We start from the raw sequence: 20,129 nt of genomic DNA, 5'->3' as shown, positions 1-20,129 counted from the left end.
CTCGGAGAAATTTTCCTCACCGACTCTGAAAACACGGTTTTGAGATAAACGCGTTTAAAGTTTCGGGAACGGCTACTCTGGCTCGTGCTCCGCCTACTTTCGAACGCTCGGAAACGTTCTTAGTAATACGCTCATATCTCTAAAACTAACTGCCAGATTGATTTGAAATTTTCAGAGAATATTCTTGAAAATATGTACATTCAAAAAAGAAATGAAATGAATTTTTTGAAAATCACAAGTGGATATAACCCCTTAATGTACGCGGTTCAACTTCATTTGAATCATTGCGTACTGTGATTGGTGTGGTGTGTGCAACTTTTTGAGAAGCAAGTAATTGCTGGAACATAATAATCACTAGAATTAAACGACGGACGATGCGATAGCTACTTCGATTGCACATGAAGTTTGCACACTTTTGGCGATGACCATTTCGACATATCACTCTTCAAATTCGCGTCAATTATTTGCCGAAGACATTTTACATCGTATTCGGTAAGAATTAGAAATAGGTAAATTCCGGTTGATATTTCCGGTGGTTTGATATTAATACCATCTGCTGTTTATCAATTCACGAAAGATGAACTCATCATGAATGTTTATCAGAACATTGGCCAAATTATCGTAACTACGATTCCTTGAGTGCACGTGCAATGTTAGCTGCCACAAATACCGATGTTGTTGACTTAAACTGGAAGATTCAAAGTCAAATTCCGGGATACTTCCGATCGATTCTCTTGACAATGAAGACGACACCGAGTATTATCCAGTGGAATTTCTATATCCTTTGGAGAGGCTTGGTATGCCACCGCATCACTTGCGTCTCAAATTTGGATCTGTCGTTATGATGTTTCGCAATCTGATTGTGACGCACTTATCAAAAATAAGGGGCAGAATGCTTGATTCTAATTATTTCTTTTGAGTTCTAATGATTTGCTATTTCAGTTCAAACGTATTCCGTTTCCAGTGAAAATTGAATTTGAGATGACGATCAACAGGATAGTTGCATAGTGGGTGGCATAAATTTGGAAATGCTATGTTTTTCACACGGCCAGATATAACTACATACGTGGCGTGCTCACGAGTTGGCAAACCATCTTCGCGGTACATTTACGCACCGGAACAGAAACCAAAAATGTTATCTATCAAGCTGCGTTACATTGAAAAAAAGTAGAAAAATCGCAAATAAATGATTATCAACACAATATGAATTTTTATCTTTTCATTTCAAAACACATAATTTCGGCGAATAACCCCCGAAAAGGCGTCAAAGGTAGGAGATTTTGTCCTTATTTAAGAAGATTATTTCCCCTTTACCGAATGACTCGTATCCGGTTAGATGACTTCGGACGCATAAAGGACTGCTAACTCGACTGTTTGTTAAACAATGTTTTTTACTAATCACCGATACAACCGAAAACATAAACAACACAACGCAGCGACAATAACAATATACGTAATAAACCGGAAGTTACAAATCCTAAAACAATTCTAATCAAAATCAAGACCCAACTCAAAGAAAATGAAACTAAAAAAATTTTATAAAGGATCACAAAAGTCCACCACAGCTGTATTTGACTTACCGCTGAACTGAACCGGGATGGCTAAATGAGTTAAGCCGTCCCCACAAAACTCAAGCCACGATAAGTCCACACCACATCCACTTATCCACACACTTTAGCACCATTCTCTCTCAGTATTGAGCACAACTTCTCCCAATATCTCGATATGCTGAAGTCTCTAAGTAAATGAGGAACCTACAGTTAAAACTAAACCATTGGGCAACAGCACACTATTTGCTAGATCAATCATAAAAGAGAACATTGATCTTGCCATACTAAGGCAAGCGCAGCGTCCGGAAATCACATGGATTGCAGACAAATCTGGCAAGGCAGTAATATGGTCCTACAAAGGACAACCTTTTAAGACCTGCTCCAGAGAAGCTCATAACTGTTTCACATGGGCGAATACACAGGGTATATATTTTGTTAGTTGCTATCTTAAATCTTGCTCTTTAGAAACCAGAGGCAAAACACCGATTATAATAGCGGGAGATTTTAATGCATGGTCAACTGCATTAGGCAGCAGATGTACAAACCATCGCATAATTTAAGAATACCTGAGTTCGTTAACTTAACAATAATGAACACCGGAACTCGAAACTCGCCCACTTGGTATCGGTAGTGCGAAAGAAATTGGTCACAGAATGCGGCGAAACAATGCGTAGAACAACATATCACAACCAGCAGCCTGTATATTGGTGGAATGACGAAATTTCCAAGCTTAGAAAACTTTGTCACGCAGCTAGACAGCGTAACCAGGGGAAAACAAACGAAAATTAATTTGAGAAGAGTTTAAAAGCCACAAGAAGCTCCTGAAGTCGGCAATTACCAGGAGCAAAAAACTATGTTTTGAGAAGCTGTATGAAGAAGCAAAAATTGACCCTTGGGAAAATGCTTACTAAATCTGTATGTCAACAAGAAACAGCAACCTAAAGATGTATATTTTATAAAAAAAGTCGTCGAAACATTATTCCCACAACACGACCGAATTTCCTATGACAAGCGACGAAACAAAGCTGTAGAGTTCTGCCGTTAGTCATGAAAGAAGAGCTACTGGCCATAGAAACGAAGATAAGATGTCATACCCGACAGAGCCCTGAAAGAAGCTATAAGTTTAAAACCTCAACTGTTCGCTAAAATGCACAACATAAAAGAAGAGTTGTTCCACAGCACGTGGAAAGTACAGCGTTTGGTTCTGCTCCCAAAACCAAAGGAACCACCTGAAAAACCTTCATCGTACCGACCTCTTACCAAAGGGTAAAATGTACGAAAGTAGAACAAGAAACCGCTTGGAGTTAGCAATCTAGAACTGGCAGATTATTAGGGAGACAATACGGCTTTATATAAAAGAGATCCACTATTGACGCACTACGCAGAAGTCGTCGATAATGCGAAATGTGCAGTAAGTGGCAAAAGATGGAAAGGTGGCACAAAAAAGTACTGCGCGCTAATTATCCTGGATGTTAAGAATTTCACAAGGCAAAATGGGCACATATAATCAAAGCTCTGGATGAAATACGCGCCCTTGAATACCTCGTATATATAATATTATAACGAGTTATTTTAAAAACAGAAGGCTGATTTTTGATACGGACGAAGGCACCAAGAGCTACTCTCACGAGTAGGTACCCCTAGGCTCAGTGTTATGCACACTACTAAGGAACCTCATGTATGAGGGGGTGCTAAGAAAACAGCAACCAACAGACGTGAAAATAACAGAGTATGCAGACGATCTCATGATGGTAGCAGTTCCCAAAACAATTAGACCAAAGAAATAAATGCAATGAGTGCGTAAATGGTCTACGCCAATGGTTCTCTTCTGGAACTGGTCGGAGCACAAAATATAAGTTTTACTCATAAGCACCAGGAAGGTAGAAAAACGAATAGAGCAAACCCTAGGGGAGTGCGAGATTATTTCACAGCCGCAACTGAAGTATATGGGAGTAATACTGGATTCAAAATTAAAATTTAAGAAAACCTGGCGTATTCCTCCAGTGAAGCAAACAATATTTATAAAGCAATTATTATGAGATATTGTATGCAGCACCAATATGGATACAAGCAATGAATATAAAAGCGTATGCTAAACAAATAAATGCAGTGCTTAGGTTTCCTGCTTTTCGGACTATATCAACCGACGCTGCTGAAGTATTAGCCAGTATGCCGCTCATTGACTTCCAGGGAGATGAGTTCGAGTGAATATATCAGCTATCAATGCCTAAAATAGTATCGGCAAAGCCAAAGGAGAGGAACAAGAACACCAAAAAGTAGCAGAACAGGTGTAATTCCTCAACCAAATGGCGCTGGATCCACCGACTTATACCAGACATCCACTCGTAGATAGATAGACGACATGTGGAGACGGATTTCCATCTGACCCAAATACTTAGTGGACATGGGAGCATAAGAAGCTATCTTTTCAGATTCCACAATGACATTAGTCCGAACTATCCGACGTGTACAAAGTATTATTTTATTGCCCACGTTTTTCAAATTAAAGAGAAGGTGGTAGTTTTACGGTAGATAATTTAACGACACTCACGTGCAAGTCCGCACAATAGCGGATACTTAGAAGTTTGGCGGATTAAAGTTCCGCATTGCGGCTTTCGATGCTTCGCACTACTATAAAAAAAAACTTGTACATCATACAGAATCACAACACACTATATCATAGCAACATGGGTAAAAGGGCTGTCATTATAATCCCCCCGTTTCTTTTATTTCTATCTTTTCTTCCCTAAAAAAAGAAAAGTAAGCAGGATTTTTGAATCTAGCACCCCCTATATGTCGACTGGTGCGTTAGAATCTGCTATCTGCTATCTTTATCATTTGACCAGAGAATTTCATGACATTTCAACGATTGGAAGTGAAGTTATTGCGTTTTAAATGTCAGTATGTTTGTGTTATCGGTGCGAAAATGAGCTTCGAACAAAGAGCCAACATTACATTTTGTTCTAAAATTGGTAAAACTTTTACCAAAACGTTTCAATTAATGAAACAAGTTTATGACGATGTTTGCCTGTCCCGTAGCAGAGTGCACGAGTAGTTTCAACATTTTCAAAGTGGTCGTGAGGACATAAATAACGATCAACATTTGGGCCAATCAAAATCCGTGATCACCGGAAATTTCATCGAAACTGTGCGTGAATTCATCAAAAATCAGCCGAAATCAGCATTGAAATTCATGGAAATGGAATTTAACATCTCCAAAACATCGAGTTATCGCATTTTGACCGAACATTTGGGCTAACGAAAAGTGTGTGCACGGTTTGTTCCGCACAAGTTGATTGACGACCAAAAAGCCAACATTCGAAGGACATCATTTTGATCAAAAATCTCATTTTAACCATTAACCATTATGTTTACATGAATAAAATGTGTGTAATAACTTCTGACGCCAATATGCAGCAAACAAATGTATTGTTTTTGTGAGAAATATTCCGTTATTTTCTTTGATTTTAATAAATATTCTTAAATATATGTACATTAAAAAAATGAAAAAAATCGATTTTTTGAAAATCCCAAGTGGATATAACCCCTTAAACATTCTGGGCCCCCTAATTTTATATTAGCTGTAAGAAGCGATTTTGCTTTGGCGTGACGAGTTATTATTAGAGTAAACAAGTTGTTTGCTTTTACTAATTTTATTAGCGGTTGTTTACAATTTCTTATTTTATCGCCTTTTCTGTATTATCGGCAATTCTTTGCATTTTATTTATTCTCTGCTTATGAAGGAGTAACTCCACGCCTGCTTCAGATATGGGCAGAATGAGTACTCCTTAGCCCTGAAGTTAGGACTGTGACTATAGAGGGATCTTGCGAGAGAGTGGCCGCGAATGGAGAGAGGCTTCGATTCGTAGAGTAGACAATTATTCGTAATTATGTATATTGAAGCTTTATACAGCTGATTCCCATATCCCACCCATAAGGCTTGTCCTGAAAATAATAGGACCTGGAGAGTCAAGACAAACATTTTCGGTCGCCGTTTTTCTGTGAGTGGTGCAAGCCGAAAATGCAGCGTTCGTTAGAGCAAAGGTACGCGACTAAATTATGTGTGAAACTCGGTAAATCTGCAACACAAACGTTTAATATGATCAAACAAGTTTACCCAGATGTTGCTTTAGCAAGAAATGGTGTGTTTTGGTGGCACCAGGGCCCTATTCCACAAAACAACTTATCAACTTTTCACTTTGCACTTGTCAATTGTTATTGTACTGCAAAGTGAAAAGCGTTTCTGTTCCACAATATTCTTTGCGAATCTCACTTTGCATTGAGCATATTTTGGCAAAGATTTTACGCTCTTTCCGCTCAGTGCAAAGTCTTTGCGCTTTATTGGCAAAGTCTTTGCACTCTCTTGCAAAGTGAGTGTGCAAAGTGTTCCACAAAGCGTTTTATCAACTTTGCATTTCTGTCTCATCACTTTTCACTTTGCATTTAGGCTGTTCACGGTAAGGTTGTTATCGGGTTATGTGGTTATTAAATTAAAAATAACCTCTATGCTTCGTGAGCACCCTATGTTGTATGGTTATTTGCTTATTTTTACACAAACAGCTGTTCATTGTTTTTCACTTTAGTGAAGGTATGTGCTTATTAAATAATCCGAATTTTAAGGGTTCAAAAATTCTTTGTATAAAATTTACAGATATCTTGCATAATTTGCTGATTGTAAACAAAAAACAGCTGTTAATAGCAGATTTTCCAATAAGAAAATCTAAATGGAAATGCCATTCGCTTAGTTTTATTTATTTTTTGTGCTGCCATTTAGTAAAATTTCAACGACTTTCTAACACTGGAAATAAGCAAACAACCACATAATCTATAAACAAGGGTTTTGTCATACCGCATTTTGTTGTTGTTTACTTAATCACATAACCCGATAACCACCTTATCGTGAACAGCCTAATTATTGCTTTATATGTGTTGTTAAAATGAGCCGCAAAATACAAATTGAAAAAAAACTTACTGTTTTAAATGTAATAAAAGAAAAAAAAAGCATTTTATTTGCTAGTTTTAAAAACAACAGAGTAAGTATTTTTTAAATAAATAATTGTAAATTTCAAGCATATTTAAGTATATATTTCTTTGTGAAGGTTAGCAAATTAGATAAACAGGCAGCATGGGAGGATGTGTTAAAAAAAGCCCAATCCCTACAACTGGCGTCAGCACAAAAAACATGGACCTATGCAAGGGACAGTTTGTTTGGGCTCTGGAAGAGCCGGACAATGGTAAGTACAACAATTTATTGCCTACACATATCAAATAACTATATTTGCATCATTTGTTGTTGTTGGAATTATTATATTGTGCATTGCTAATAACTAACAAGCATGTTGTTGACAACAACAAAACAAAACGTCATCATAGACATTGTTGTTGTGAGTTAACAGTGCACTCAATCAACAACTCTTGGTGATAACAACCGGTTTAACCAAAATATTACTAATTGCTATGTGTACTAGAGTGGGTCAATTTTTTTTTTCGACGAAGCGGTTATCAAAATCGCAAGCTACGATGAGTTCTAAGAAAATTTGCCCAAGAAACCATGGCTTTAAAATTAAAATCGAGCTTCCGGTTTTTAACGAGAAACTTTTTGTATTTTTGTAAATTTAATTTTCTTAATTTGCAGAGTAAAAGGGATAACGCCCGAAATACTGGATCCGGAGGTGGGAAGGACAAAGTAATGGATGAAGCTGACTTGGCCATCCTCGATATTCTGGAATCAGACTCAGCTGTGGTAGATGGTTTGAATTTGCCAGAAAGTTATGGCAACTCAGAAAATCTACCGTCAGCTGAGAATGATTCCAGAATATCTATTTCAGAAGAAACTATTGCCAATCCACCTCTAAACCCAAGAAAGAGGAAGCGCTCTACCAAGTTTCCAAGTGAAACTTTGGATAGAGAGAAAAAATGCCGGCTGGAGCTCCTTGAGGTTGAGGTTTACTACCGGAAACTTCAATGCCTAAAACTGGAGAGGGAGCTCCTACTTCCACCCTCTGCTATCACACTGGGAATTGCAACGGCAGAAACAGAAAATATATCGCGTGTGTTATTTGAGGAGGTTTGATTACCAATTTTTCATTTGTGTATATTTAATTTCTAAACATTTTATTTTGAAATAATTTGTGATAAAAACAAAAAAAACTCTGAAATTAATAAAACTATGTATAAATACAAAAATACTTCCTTTATTATTTATTCTCTGAGACCTTAATCTTAAACCCAATAAGATACAACGCTTTTGCAGTGGAAAAAAAGTCATGACCAAAACACCACTTTTATTTTAAAACAATACTATAATAGTTGGCATTAGGTTAAGTATTGTAGCAGGGAAGTAACCCTTTCCATTCCACTCTCTTGATCTATATTATTAAGGGCATCATTTTCTTCTTCAGCATTTTCATCCAATTCCTCGCTTTCATTGTCAGTGTCTTCAGTGGGCTGCATATTTTCACTACTTCTTCCGATGCTACAGGCAATATTGTGTAAGATGGCACAAACTATGTCTGTCTTTCCTGCAAACTCAGGCCTCAGTCGCAAATAATTTAGACACGGGAATCTTTCTTTAAGAATGCCAAAACTATTTTCAATTATGCGGCGTGTTTTTTTGTGGCAACGATTGAAAACTTCTTCAGCAGGATTATTGGGATTTCGGCGTAATGGTGGGATCAACCAGTTTTTCAATCCATAACCACTATCACCCAAAACAACAGCATCCGGAAATGGTCTCCATCCATTGTCAAATTTTTGACTTACAGCCGAATTCCGTAGGACCCTTGAGTCATGAACGCTGCCCGGCCAACTTGCATTTACACTGTAAAATGTGTAGTCTGGCCCACATATCATCATCACATTCAATGAGTGGTTTCCATGCCGGTCAACATATCCTTCCTCGTGTAATGGAGGCGCATCAATTTTAATGATTGTGCCATCAACGCAACCACACACAGAAGGGAATCCACCCATCAGAAAAAACTTTTCAGCAATACCACTGACATCATCGGGCCATCGCACTGTTTTTTGAAATAAAACGTCTATTATAATGTCGACAACTCTATGGATGGTTCTGCAAACTGTGGATTTTGCAACACCATGCAAGGCTGCAACTCCATGGTACTGGCAACCATTTCCGAGCCAATGCAGGCACAGTAGCAGTTGATTTTCAGCCGACAAAGCATGACTGCGCTGTGTATTGTGCTCTAATTTTTGTCCAACATTATTTAAAAGAAAATCCACCTGGATTCGATTTAAACGGAAGCACTCTTTAAAATTGAAATTTTGTAGTCCCGAAAAATTAATTCGGTCTCTATAATTTCTAGCTTTAACCGCGTCTTCACTATTGTCGAACAAAAACTCACGTCTTAACATTTTGAAAGCTTGACTAGTTATGATAATATGAATTTGCAAAGCGATCATTTACCTAGCAAATTTTTGACAAACTTATCAAATTTTGCTTTGCAAAAATAGAGTTTACAGTTTTTGTGGAACGGAACAGCATAATTATATGCAAAGTCTTTGCGAATTACACTTTTCAATATAAGCTTTGCACTTTGCAAAAGAGAACGTACGTGGAACAGAAATTGCAAAGAGAACATAAAAATTGCAAAGACTTTGCAAATTACACTTATCAATTTCAACTTATCACTTATCAAATTTCATAGTTCTGTGGAACAGAAAGCTTTGCAAATTGACGAAAAATTTGCAAAGTACAAAGTGAAAAGTTGATAAGTTGTTTTGTGGAATAGGGCCCAGGCCTTTTTGATGGTCTTGAAGAGATCGCTGATAAAGAAAAAAAGGGAAGAGAAGAATGAGCAAATCCAAAGTGAAAACGATGTTCATTGTCTTGTTTGACATCAAAGACATCGACCATCATGAATTTGTTCCTTCTAGACAAATCGTCAACGCCAACTTTAACGTGGAAGTCCTCAAGAGACAACGCCCCGGCTCACACCGCCTTTCTTGAGAACAGCCGTTACATTATATATGTATATAGTGATACTAAATCCGAGGCTCCGTTCGCTCCTTGTTGTCAATTTGTTAACAATATAATGGAATAGTTAAATTAGTAATCTACTTTTTTTATTGACTTCTTAAATCACTTTAAGAGTAGTACATACGAGAAACATATGATGAGTGGTTAACTTCAACTTCGTGCTTTACCAGAACAATGACCAAAATGAATTGCCAAAGCGCGAGTAAATAATAATATTGCTCTGAAGGAAGCTATAAAAGAAGTGCGGTATAACCTTGAACCAAATTTTGCAAAAAAGTAATTTAAAGTATACCACGACTTCTTAATGATGTCTTTGAATGCAATTGGAAGTCAAGCAAGTATTCTATGTATTAAGAAAATTTTGGTGTTCCACTTTGGACAATGCTCATATTAAAAAATTATAAAACATAACTAGCTGACCCCGCAGGCGTTGTCCTACGTGAAATTATGTGTTTTGGAATGAAAGGAAAGTTGAATTTATATTGTGTTGTAAATCATTTATTTGCGATTTGCGTTCCGGCGCGTAAATGTACAGAGAAGATGGTTTTCCAACTCCTGAACACGACACGTATGTATCATAGCATATCCTGATTTACGCCACACTCTTCTAGCGACTATCCTTGTGTCCTGTTGATTGTCATCGCAAATGCAATTTTCTCTGAAAACTGAATACGTTTGAACTGAAATGGCAAATCGTTGAAACTCAAAGAACAATCGAACATTCTGCGCCCTTGTATTCGATAGCTGCGTCACAATCAGTCGGGTTCCATTACACAGTTTCGACGCATGAAGATTGCAAAACATAATAATGTCAGATCCAACTTTGAGACGCAAATGATGCGGCGGCATACCAAGCCCCTACAAAGAAGTTAGAAATTCCTCTGACTAATGCACAGCTTCGTCTCCGTTAAACCTCCCGGAATTTGATTTTGAAACTTCCAGTTTAAGTCATTAACATCGGTATTTTTGGAAGCTAAAATTGCTCGTACGGATAAACATTTGTGATGAGCTCATCTTTTGTTGAAGTGAACTGACAAAAGGCAGGTGGAATTGATATCAAACCACTGGAAATATAAACCTAAATTTGCTCATTTTCAATTCTTAGCGAATGCGATGTAAAATGTCTTTGACAATGTCATTTGTCATTGTTCGTATTCGTCGAAATGATGATTGCGAAAAGTGTGCGAACTTCAGTGAGATGTGAAGTAAAAACGATGTAAAATGTCTTCGGTAATGTTATTTTTGTTCGTATTCGTCGAAATGATCATTGCGAAAAGTGTGCGATTTTCAGTGGGGTGCGAAGTAGCTATCGCAACGTCCATCGTTCGATTCCAGTGATTATCATGTTCCAGCAATTGCAATTGCTGGCAGAAGCACGCAAGTTGCACACACAAGTTGAGCCACGCACATTAATCAATAGCAATCGAAGGTAGAACCAATCGTCGTTTTACGTGTGGATTGTATAAATTAGTCCTAAGGCATTAGTTGAGAACACACATGGATGTCCATCTACTGCTTGGCTTTGCTTTCTGTGTAAACATTTCTTCGACGATGCATTCCATGTATCAAGGCATTTCCGAATAGAGCAATGTTCTCGCAAACGGATTACTGGCGCAAGTTGAGAAACAACTTGTCAATGTCAATTTTGTTGTTGGCGGTGTTTCTGTTGGCTGTACTGTATTCTCTGAGTTGAAATACCCTCTCTAGCTTTCTCCAAATAAGCTGCGAGATGCACAACAGTCGGAAAGCGTTCATGAATTGCAAAAGTAAATACCTTATAAAACATCATTGCAGTACACGTATCGCCCCATTTGATACTTGCTGATCTCATCCCGTTCAAGGTCAATTATCGCCGTTATAAGGCGGTTACTTATGGTAACCACTGTGAAATAAGTGTTCAAATTTTTCGTTTTGTTTTCTTTATTTAAAACAATAAAATACATAGTATATTAAAAACGACGATGGTGATTATTAAAACATTGTTTTCCTTCCCTGTAGCAAAGAGGTACTTTGCATATTATGCAGCTCCATACTGTGCGTACTGGTTTGTTTTTCGTGCTGCATGCACTGCATCGCCTTTTAGTACCTCTTATGGGTTGATGGTTACCTTCAGCAAGTCGTATTGATTCAGGTACCTCGTGTTTGTGCTTCTTGATAGAAGCACATTTAGGTGAAGATTTGCCAGAGATTTGCGAAAACCTTCTCTTATTGCTGACATAGGATGGTGCAGGCATATTTTGATAAACTTGGCGTCTAAAGTCTTTGAGGCACAGTTCATCTAATCCTGATGTTTCGTCTTTTTGGCACTCTTTATAAATTAGGAATGCATTTACCACTGTGCAATCTAAAAAATGAAAGAATATGCGGTGCCACCACTTTTTAGATTTTCGATCAATCGCGTAGCTACCCTTCAATTGATCGAATTTTTCTACGAAGTTCATGTTTTCGTTATAATCTTTCAATGCTAGAGGGCAAGGCATTTCCATTTTCTCCCCAGTTTTTTCTGTTCTTCGGATACAAACTTCATTTCTAGGATCGTGAAAATTACTTAAGATGAAAACAGAACGTTTATCTTTCCATTTCAGAAGTGAAACCATTTGATTATCACTGATTCGATAATCAAACTCGTCGCGCTTTAGTTGCTTATCTGGCTTCAAATTTGGAAGGTGTTTACGCGATTCATTTACTGTTCCACATGCATATATCTTTTTATGGCATAAGTCGACCTGGAGCTCATAGCTATTAAAATAATTGTCGAAATATACTCTATGGTTCTTGTTTTCCAGTCCCTCGCAAAATTTTTTTACGACATTACCTCCTAAATTAGTTTCCACCTTATTTCCGATTTTTCCCGCATATATATTGAAATCCAGACAATATCCTGAAGAAGCACACTTTGTCCATACCTTGTACCCCCTTTTGATAGGCTTTTTGGCATATACATATTGCTTCAGACTGCTTTTACCTTTGAATTTGATCATTGACTCGTCGATAGTGATCTTTTCAGAGTGGTTGTAGTGTTTTTTTGTAAGATTCTCGGAGCATTTCTATAAAAGGGCGCACCTTATATAATCTATATAAATAAAAATGAATCGCCAAAATGTATGTACGCTCATAACTTTAATTCGACTGAACCAAATTTGATAATTCTTTTTATAAAATGGTCGCTGAGGATCAGGGATGGTTTATGCGGAGAAAAAAATTCGATTAATTGCCGGAAAACCCCTAAAAACAGCCCTTTTCTTTTTCCCATACAAACGAATGAATGTTTGTTTATTAGTAACGCTAAGGGAACGACTGAGCCAATTTTGGTGAAATTTTCAGAAAATGTTCCATATGGATCGGGGAAGGTTTAGAAATAAAAAAACCTGTATGCTTTTGGTGAGAAAAAGTTGAAAAATTGGATTATTGCAAAAAGTTAATTTTTTCCATACAAATTTTTTTTTAAATTTCTTGGTTTTGTGTTTCAATTATATAAATCTTTTAAATTTGGCGTTTGCCTGAAAAATTTTTGAAAATTATTCAGTGAAAATGTTATGTGTTTTTCACACAAAGTGATCAATTAAGATCCAGTATTAAACGAAGTGTCGAAAACAAATATGCTTCATGGACCTTGCGGACACCACAATCCCACTTCGGTTTTTATGTCTGACAATAAATGCACGAAACAGTATCCACGTGATTTCTTTTGGAAACACAAACTAGAAGTGATGGATATCCACTCTATCGGTGTCGCTCACCAGAAAACAATGGCGGAACATTCAGCATTCAATTAAGAAGAGTGAATATCGAAGTTGACAACACAGGGATCATACTATATTCACCATAATTGACTAATTCACATTCAAATGTCATATCAAAGTTGAGTATTGCAGTTTGGTGTAATCGATAAAATACGTTTGTAAGTACGTCACCAGAGGAAGCAATATGACGGTCTTGAACGATACGGTCAATACGTGAACTGCACTAAAGCGCATTGTAGGATATTTATTTTTGCAATTCATGAACGTTTTCCGACTGTTGTGCATCTCGCAGTTAATTTGGAGAATGACCAAAGAGTCTATTTCAACCCAGAGAATACAGTACAGCCCGTGGAGACACCGCCAGCAACAAAATTAACATTTACGAGTTTTTTCTCAACTTCCGTCAGTGATCCGTTTGCGAGAACATTGCTATATTCGAAATACGTTTATATTATAAATGGGATGCATCATCGAAGAAATAGTTACGCAGAAAGCAGGGTCAACCAGTAGATGGACATCCAGGTGTGTTCTCAACTAATGCATTAGGACGAATTTACCTAATACACCCGAAAAACGACGATTGCTTCTACCTTCGGTTGCTATTGATAAATGTACGCGGTTCAAATTCATTTGAGTCATTGCATACTGTGAATGGTATGTAGTGTGCATTTTTTGGAGAAGCAAGCCAGCAATTACAATTCCTGGAATATGACAATCACTGGAATCAAACGAAGGACGATACGATAGCTACTTCGAATGCCACTGAAGTTCGCACACTTTTCGCGATGATCAGCCTTCAAATCCGCGTTATGGGATACGACCAAAAATTACATTGCCGCAGACATTTTACATCGTATATACTAAGAATTGGAAAAGGGTCAATACCGGTTGATACTTCCGGTGGTTTGATATCATTTCCATCTGCCGTTTATCAATTAACGAAAGATGAACCGATCATCATAATCGGACATTGGACAAATTATCGTAACTACGATTCCTTGACTGCACGCGCAACCTTAGCTGCACCAATACCGGTGTTTTTGACTTAAACTGGAAGATTCAAAGTAAAATTCTGGGAGAATTGTGGTCATATAAATCAATCGGTCGTCTTGAAAATTCAGACGACACCGTGAATTATCCAGTGGAATTTCTAAATTCTTTGGAGAGGCTTGGTATGCCACCGTATCATTTGCGTTTAAAAGTTGGATCTGTCGTTATGATGTTTCGCAATCTGATTGTGACGCACCTATCAAATATAAGGGGCCGAATGCATGATTCTACGGATTTATTTTGAGTACTAACGATTTGCCATTTCAGTTCTAACGTATTCCGTTTCCAGTGAAAATTGAATTTGAAATGACGCTCAACATAGTCGCATAGTGGGTGGCATAAATTTGGAAATGCTATGTTTTTCACATAGCCAGATATACGTGGCGTGCTCACGAGTTGGAAAATCATCTTCTCTGTACATTTACGCACCGGAAAAGAAACCAAAAAAATATTGTTTATCAAGTTGCGTAACATTGAAAAGAAATTTAGAAAAATCGCAAATAAATGATTATCAACCCAATATGAATTTTTGACCTTTCATTTCAAAACACATAATTTCACGGAGGACAACGGCTGCGGGGTCAGCGAGTTTGTCATAATTCGGATCGTTCCGTGAAGGCAAAAGATTGTTGTCATTTAAATGTAAGTGTCCAAGAAGCCATGCAAAACGGTTGAATGTGTGATATATATTCGTCATGCAAGTCAGGTGAGGATGACAGTAGTCTCTATAACTTGGACTTTTCTTTATGCCCATTATTAAATTCAAAGCAATGAAAATGGACATCTCTTCTACACTGACTGGATTATAAGAAACTCCCTTTTGTTGAGCATATAGGTTCGTGTGAAATACTATATGTTGCATAATGTTATCCGACCAAAGTAAATTAAAAATTTTGAGAGGAGTCACACTATGGCTCTCTACTAAATCTTATGTTTCGTCCGGAAAATGAGATGAAGGCTCAAAGTTATCAGGATCCAAAATTGTATACGCTTTCTTCCATTTGGGAGGTTGCAATGAATGAAATGGTAGCGGAGCAACTTGATTAGCCGGTTTATTGCTTACAAGTAGCTGAGCTAATGGAATTTCATCGCCAGAATCAAACTCGTCATCTGACCGAAGAAGATTCTGCTCTATTAAAGGAGACTCTTCATCCCATTGATCATCCTCATCAGACAGATCACCACCTGCACAGCTATCAATGTCTGAAGGTATATCTTCAAACAAGAATGCTTCAATTTCCCGATCCGACAACTTGTTCTTGGCCATTTTACCTAAAAAGAGAAAATTTATTCTACCTTGCACTTCACCGTGAACTTTCTCATAGTTTAGCCACTTACTGCACGGTGGTTACCGCTGCTAACCACTTTTAAGAAGTCTAATTTACTTAAAAGTTTTAAAAGATTTTACTTTTTTTTGTTAATAACAAAGTACGCAATTTGCACAAAATTAAAACACAATATTTATTTTTTGCTCACAAGGGAAGATAAAATTAGCACACACAACCACGACTGTGAAGTTCACGAATTTTACTAAACTTTCATAACTGTAATCGACGGTTGCTCTGTTTATTTTCAAATAGGTTTTTTCATAAGAATCGCATAGCTTGCTTATTGACAGCTGACGTTACCTATGATTTCCGTAAGATTTGCGCTGTGTTGAGTAAAACCTCAAAATATATGTAGGTGGTTACCGTGACGAAAGAGTAACGAAAAGAGTTAAAAGGCAAATATTTCTGTGAAAAAAGACAGTAAGTAAGGCAGCAGATGATCAATCGGCCGAATATCGTAGAAAATATTGAGGATTGAAAATCTATAAAGTGCTATAAATAAGCCTAAATTAAAATACATTTAGATACATAGCTGTAATGTGTTACAACAAATGGTAGTAGGACGTCTGTAGTGGGGAAAACTGTATAAATTGGGAGCGGTCCGCCCTAACAGGTTTAATATATGTATTGTACATATCTCACAAACCATTAAAGCTATAACCACCAAACTTACTCAGAAAATGTAATCCCATGCCTAAATCCATATGTCCCAATTTTAAATTCCATTTCATTCTTTTATTTTTATTATATATATAACTTAGAAAAATGTAGTAAAGAAGCTTTTGTATTGTTCACCTGACGGTTGGATGTGTCTCTTAAATAAATCGAGATAGATATAAGGTTATGTATGTATAAATGACCAGGATGACGAGACGATTCCAAATTCGAGTGACCGAGCGCAATAAATCAGTATCTAAATATGCCAGGGACACTAAATTTTACTCCCGATGAAAGGGCTTTATGTAGGCTTACCACATTCCCTGATTTGTCAGGGAATTCCCTGATTTTGACCTTTGGCACCGATTCCCTAATTTTCGTGAAAAATGCAGTAATCCCTGGTTTACTCCTGAATCGGCGATTTTTTTTAAATCATTATTTTTTTTTTTTAGCGAGTGCGTGAAAAAAGTAAGCATCACAGTATTAGTCTACTTGGGCGTTTTGAGTTTGCGCACCACGCGTAGGGTGCATTTACATGAATCATATCTTACATGGTTGCGTTCCAAAACTCGAACTTGTTCAACAGGCGAAAGTTTTTATCGGTAAAAAATTCCTGCGCGAGTTGAAATTGGTTGGGTACTTTACTCATAACACTGTATCTTTGTTCCTAAAATAGTTAAAATTGGTCAAAGACGTGACCTAGCCATATTAATAATATTAGGATTTTCAAAATTCGGCTGAATTTTAGAATGAATTTAATGAAACCTGTAGTATCGGGCCGATATTACCCCAACTCTCATATATTGCATGTAATGATTTTCGTTTTTCTAACAAACCAAATGCCGAAAATGTTGGTCATATCGTCGCTCGCATGACCAACGAACGGAACTGACATTTACAAAATTTTACAGGAGAGCAGTTTTAATATTTTTGACCCTTTATTCCATTGTCCCTGTCGAAAGGTATGCATGATATTTTCAGTCTGCTTTTCTAATTATGTACTCTGACGTCTACTCTTCAATATTATTATGGCAAAATGGTATTATGCGATTTTTTGATTGCAATGCAGATACGTTACCTTTGTGACATTTTTTTTGCCTAGTTGCAGATACGTTTTTTTTTATTAAAAAAAACAGGATTTTGAATTGATTTTTTTTTAATCTTTATTGGACTATAGATATGAAATACAAAAATAAAAAAATTTAATGAAAAAAATATTTGTAGTTAATGAGGAAGGGATTTATAAAAATTTGTATGTTCACATAACTTGATTACTGGCGTAACTCCAGTAGTAAGCGATACTAAATCTTCGTATTTATTTTGAGGTATTTTAGGAGGAGTCGTGTTTAATTTTGAAATCTCTCCCGTCAATAAACTGACAACAGGGCGTTTTAGAGTCAAGGATCTATCATTTTTGTCTGTATGTTTATTTTTAAAAAACAATTAGAAAGGTTCTCCTTTTTCTACTCTGTACTCAACCATTTCGGTCCAGTTTATTGGTTCTCCTGAGTCGTCTTTTCGAATGGATAAAAGTTTAAGATCGGTCGACAATTTCTTGAAATTTAAAAAATCAGAATAATCCATGGTAACTACATCGTATGGCTTCTTTATCCGCGCCAGCCTGAATATTGGATTTAGTTGACTTGGAACAGGAGCATCACCACTTTTCTTTAAGGCGTAGGAGATAGCGCTGTGGGCAAAATCTCCTTCGTTTTGTCCATGGCAAGGTACCGATGTTCTTAACTCTATTTCTTCAATATTAGTTGAGTTGTTTACTATATATAGTAATGTAGCAACTGTCACTGAATTTTTGTTCTGACCACTACATCCGTCGTCAAACAGATAAACTTTTTTGCAGCCATTATTGTCATACTTCTGAAGAAAATGATAAACAGCAGTAGACACTTCAGATGCGCCTCGTTTGCTAATTTCTTCGTGCCACGTGTAGCAAGAACAATCACCAGATACAATATTATAGAATGTCAAATTATATACAGAAAGGCGTCTCTTATAAAATACAGTATTGTCCATTGAAATTGGAAGACTTATGACTTTTGACATAGTTGCGCACAGAATTGTCGGGTCTATTTTAGCGGTTTCTTTACATCCATTTCTAATTAGTCGAAATTTGTTTTTTTCCTCATTGTGTATTTCAAACCGTTTGCTTAAATTATTTTTGACTTCTTCAGTTCCTTTATGATAACTCATACATAGTCCACACTGATCTTTTTTGGGCCGATGGAATGACACATTTTTTGTTTGAAATATCTTTCGATAAGTCGAAAGGCTGGCAACAGCGTCCTCTCCAATTTCCTTTGTAAACAAACTATACATTTTTTTTTATTGTCAGATCGCCGTTAAGGTACTCTCGAGTCGAGTTGTTACGGCAATAATGAGACTCCACTTGTGGAAATCTATCAATATGGCTTTCCACTTGAAGAGTTATAAGTCGATCTCTTTTGATGTAATTTTGACGACGACCTTCTCGTTTATCTTTGTCTACAACTCCTGTTGAGGTAATTTTAGACATCGCTGTCCTGACTACTTGTTCGGAAACTGCTAGGGTATTTAGGAAAAAAAATGGCAAACTTGTTTACGTACGCCATTTAATGGAAGGTAATATTTCTGACTATTTTTTCTTCTTGTGAGCGGGCCAGCTGTCTTACGTTTTATTTAATCTTTTTCAATATACCGTACAATACATTCCCTGTGGAATTGCAATGATCCCAATGCCCAAAAGTCTTTAAATATTAACTGACGTTTGTTCGGAAAAACAAAAACAGCTGCGTCTTTTCTTTTTACAAAGTTCTATATTGCACGTAGGACCCAGTATTCGTTTAGGTATTGTTTTGTTATGAATTCGGGTCTGATACTCCTTTCCAGAGTTCTTCAATTTTTGTGCCACTTTCTTTTTGTTAGATTTGGTAGCTTTATGTTTTTGAGAATGAGATTCACCACCTTCTACTTCATACATTTCAGGAAAATCATCAGACGTTTCTATGGAGTGCAAAGTTCCGGGTAGGGGATCATAATGCGTTTCACATGTTATATTTATGGTAAAATGAGTAGAGCAGAGCAAACAACCACATTTAAAGCAGGAAATGATAACATTTCTGCCGCATCCTAGAATTTCACAAGATTGTTCCAATTTTTCTGTCATGTTTAAGACCTTCACTAAGGAAATTCTACATTTGTTTTTGATTTAACAAAATATTTGTACACTTCTACTTACCTTTTATTATGCCACTATTCCTTTTGATAATAACACTTAAAAGATTTTTTAACTACACGTGTACCAATGAACATTACAATTGATGAGAATCGCACGACATTATAACGGTAAAAATTATGACACATAATTGCAGTAACATGTGTTTTTGTTCTTCTTCTTCCTTTTGAAATAATTTGGCAGTCACTGTTGATATGGCGTTATCACTGACACTGCAAAGCATTGCCATTGCAAGGCGTTAGCAGTGCAAAGCATTGCCACTACAAACCATTGCCTTTTGAAATAGTTAAATTATAGGGGTATTCTCTTGCTCTTGCAAGATTGCAGATTGCAAAAATACTACACCGAAATATACAAGGGCACGAGAGCACCCATTGCAGAATCTAGTGATATATGAGCGACTGATTCAGTCAATTTATTGTAAATGACTATTGTGCATGGCTATTGTGAATTGGCACACCTTCTGCATACATTTTTAACAAAAAAAACTGTAACAAAACTTTATAATTTATACAGAAATTATAAAATATAATTAAAATTTACCTTTCTCAACAATTTAACGACGTAATATGT

General features: G+C 36.7%; 2 protein-coding genes across 16 annotated transcripts in view; both read left to right on the top strand.

Moving 5' to 3' along the window:
• LOC105222874 (tau-tubulin kinase homolog Asator) overlaps positions 1-20,129 on the top strand; it is a 763,131-nt gene that overhangs the window by 631,745 nt on the left and 111,257 nt on the right. The window lies entirely within an intron of this gene.
• Positions 1-20,129, top strand: part of LOC125779131 (craniofacial development protein 2-like) — a 409,833-nt gene that overhangs the window by 369,742 nt on the left and 19,962 nt on the right. Inside the window, exon 3 of the mRNA XM_049459746.1 lies at positions 1-20,129. This exon is cut by the window's left edge and continues 19,909 nt beyond it; it is cut by the window's right edge and continues 19,962 nt beyond it. The gene's annotated coding sequence lies outside the window, so the exon portion shown is untranslated.

This window comes from Bactrocera dorsalis, chromosome 6, assembly GCF_023373825.1.
Source record: "Bactrocera dorsalis isolate Fly_Bdor chromosome 6, ASM2337382v1, whole genome shotgun sequence".
Classification (NCBI taxonomy): domain Eukaryota; kingdom Metazoa; phylum Arthropoda; class Insecta; order Diptera; family Tephritidae; genus Bactrocera; species Bactrocera dorsalis.
This window is presented reverse-complemented; position numbering and strand designations above follow the sequence as displayed.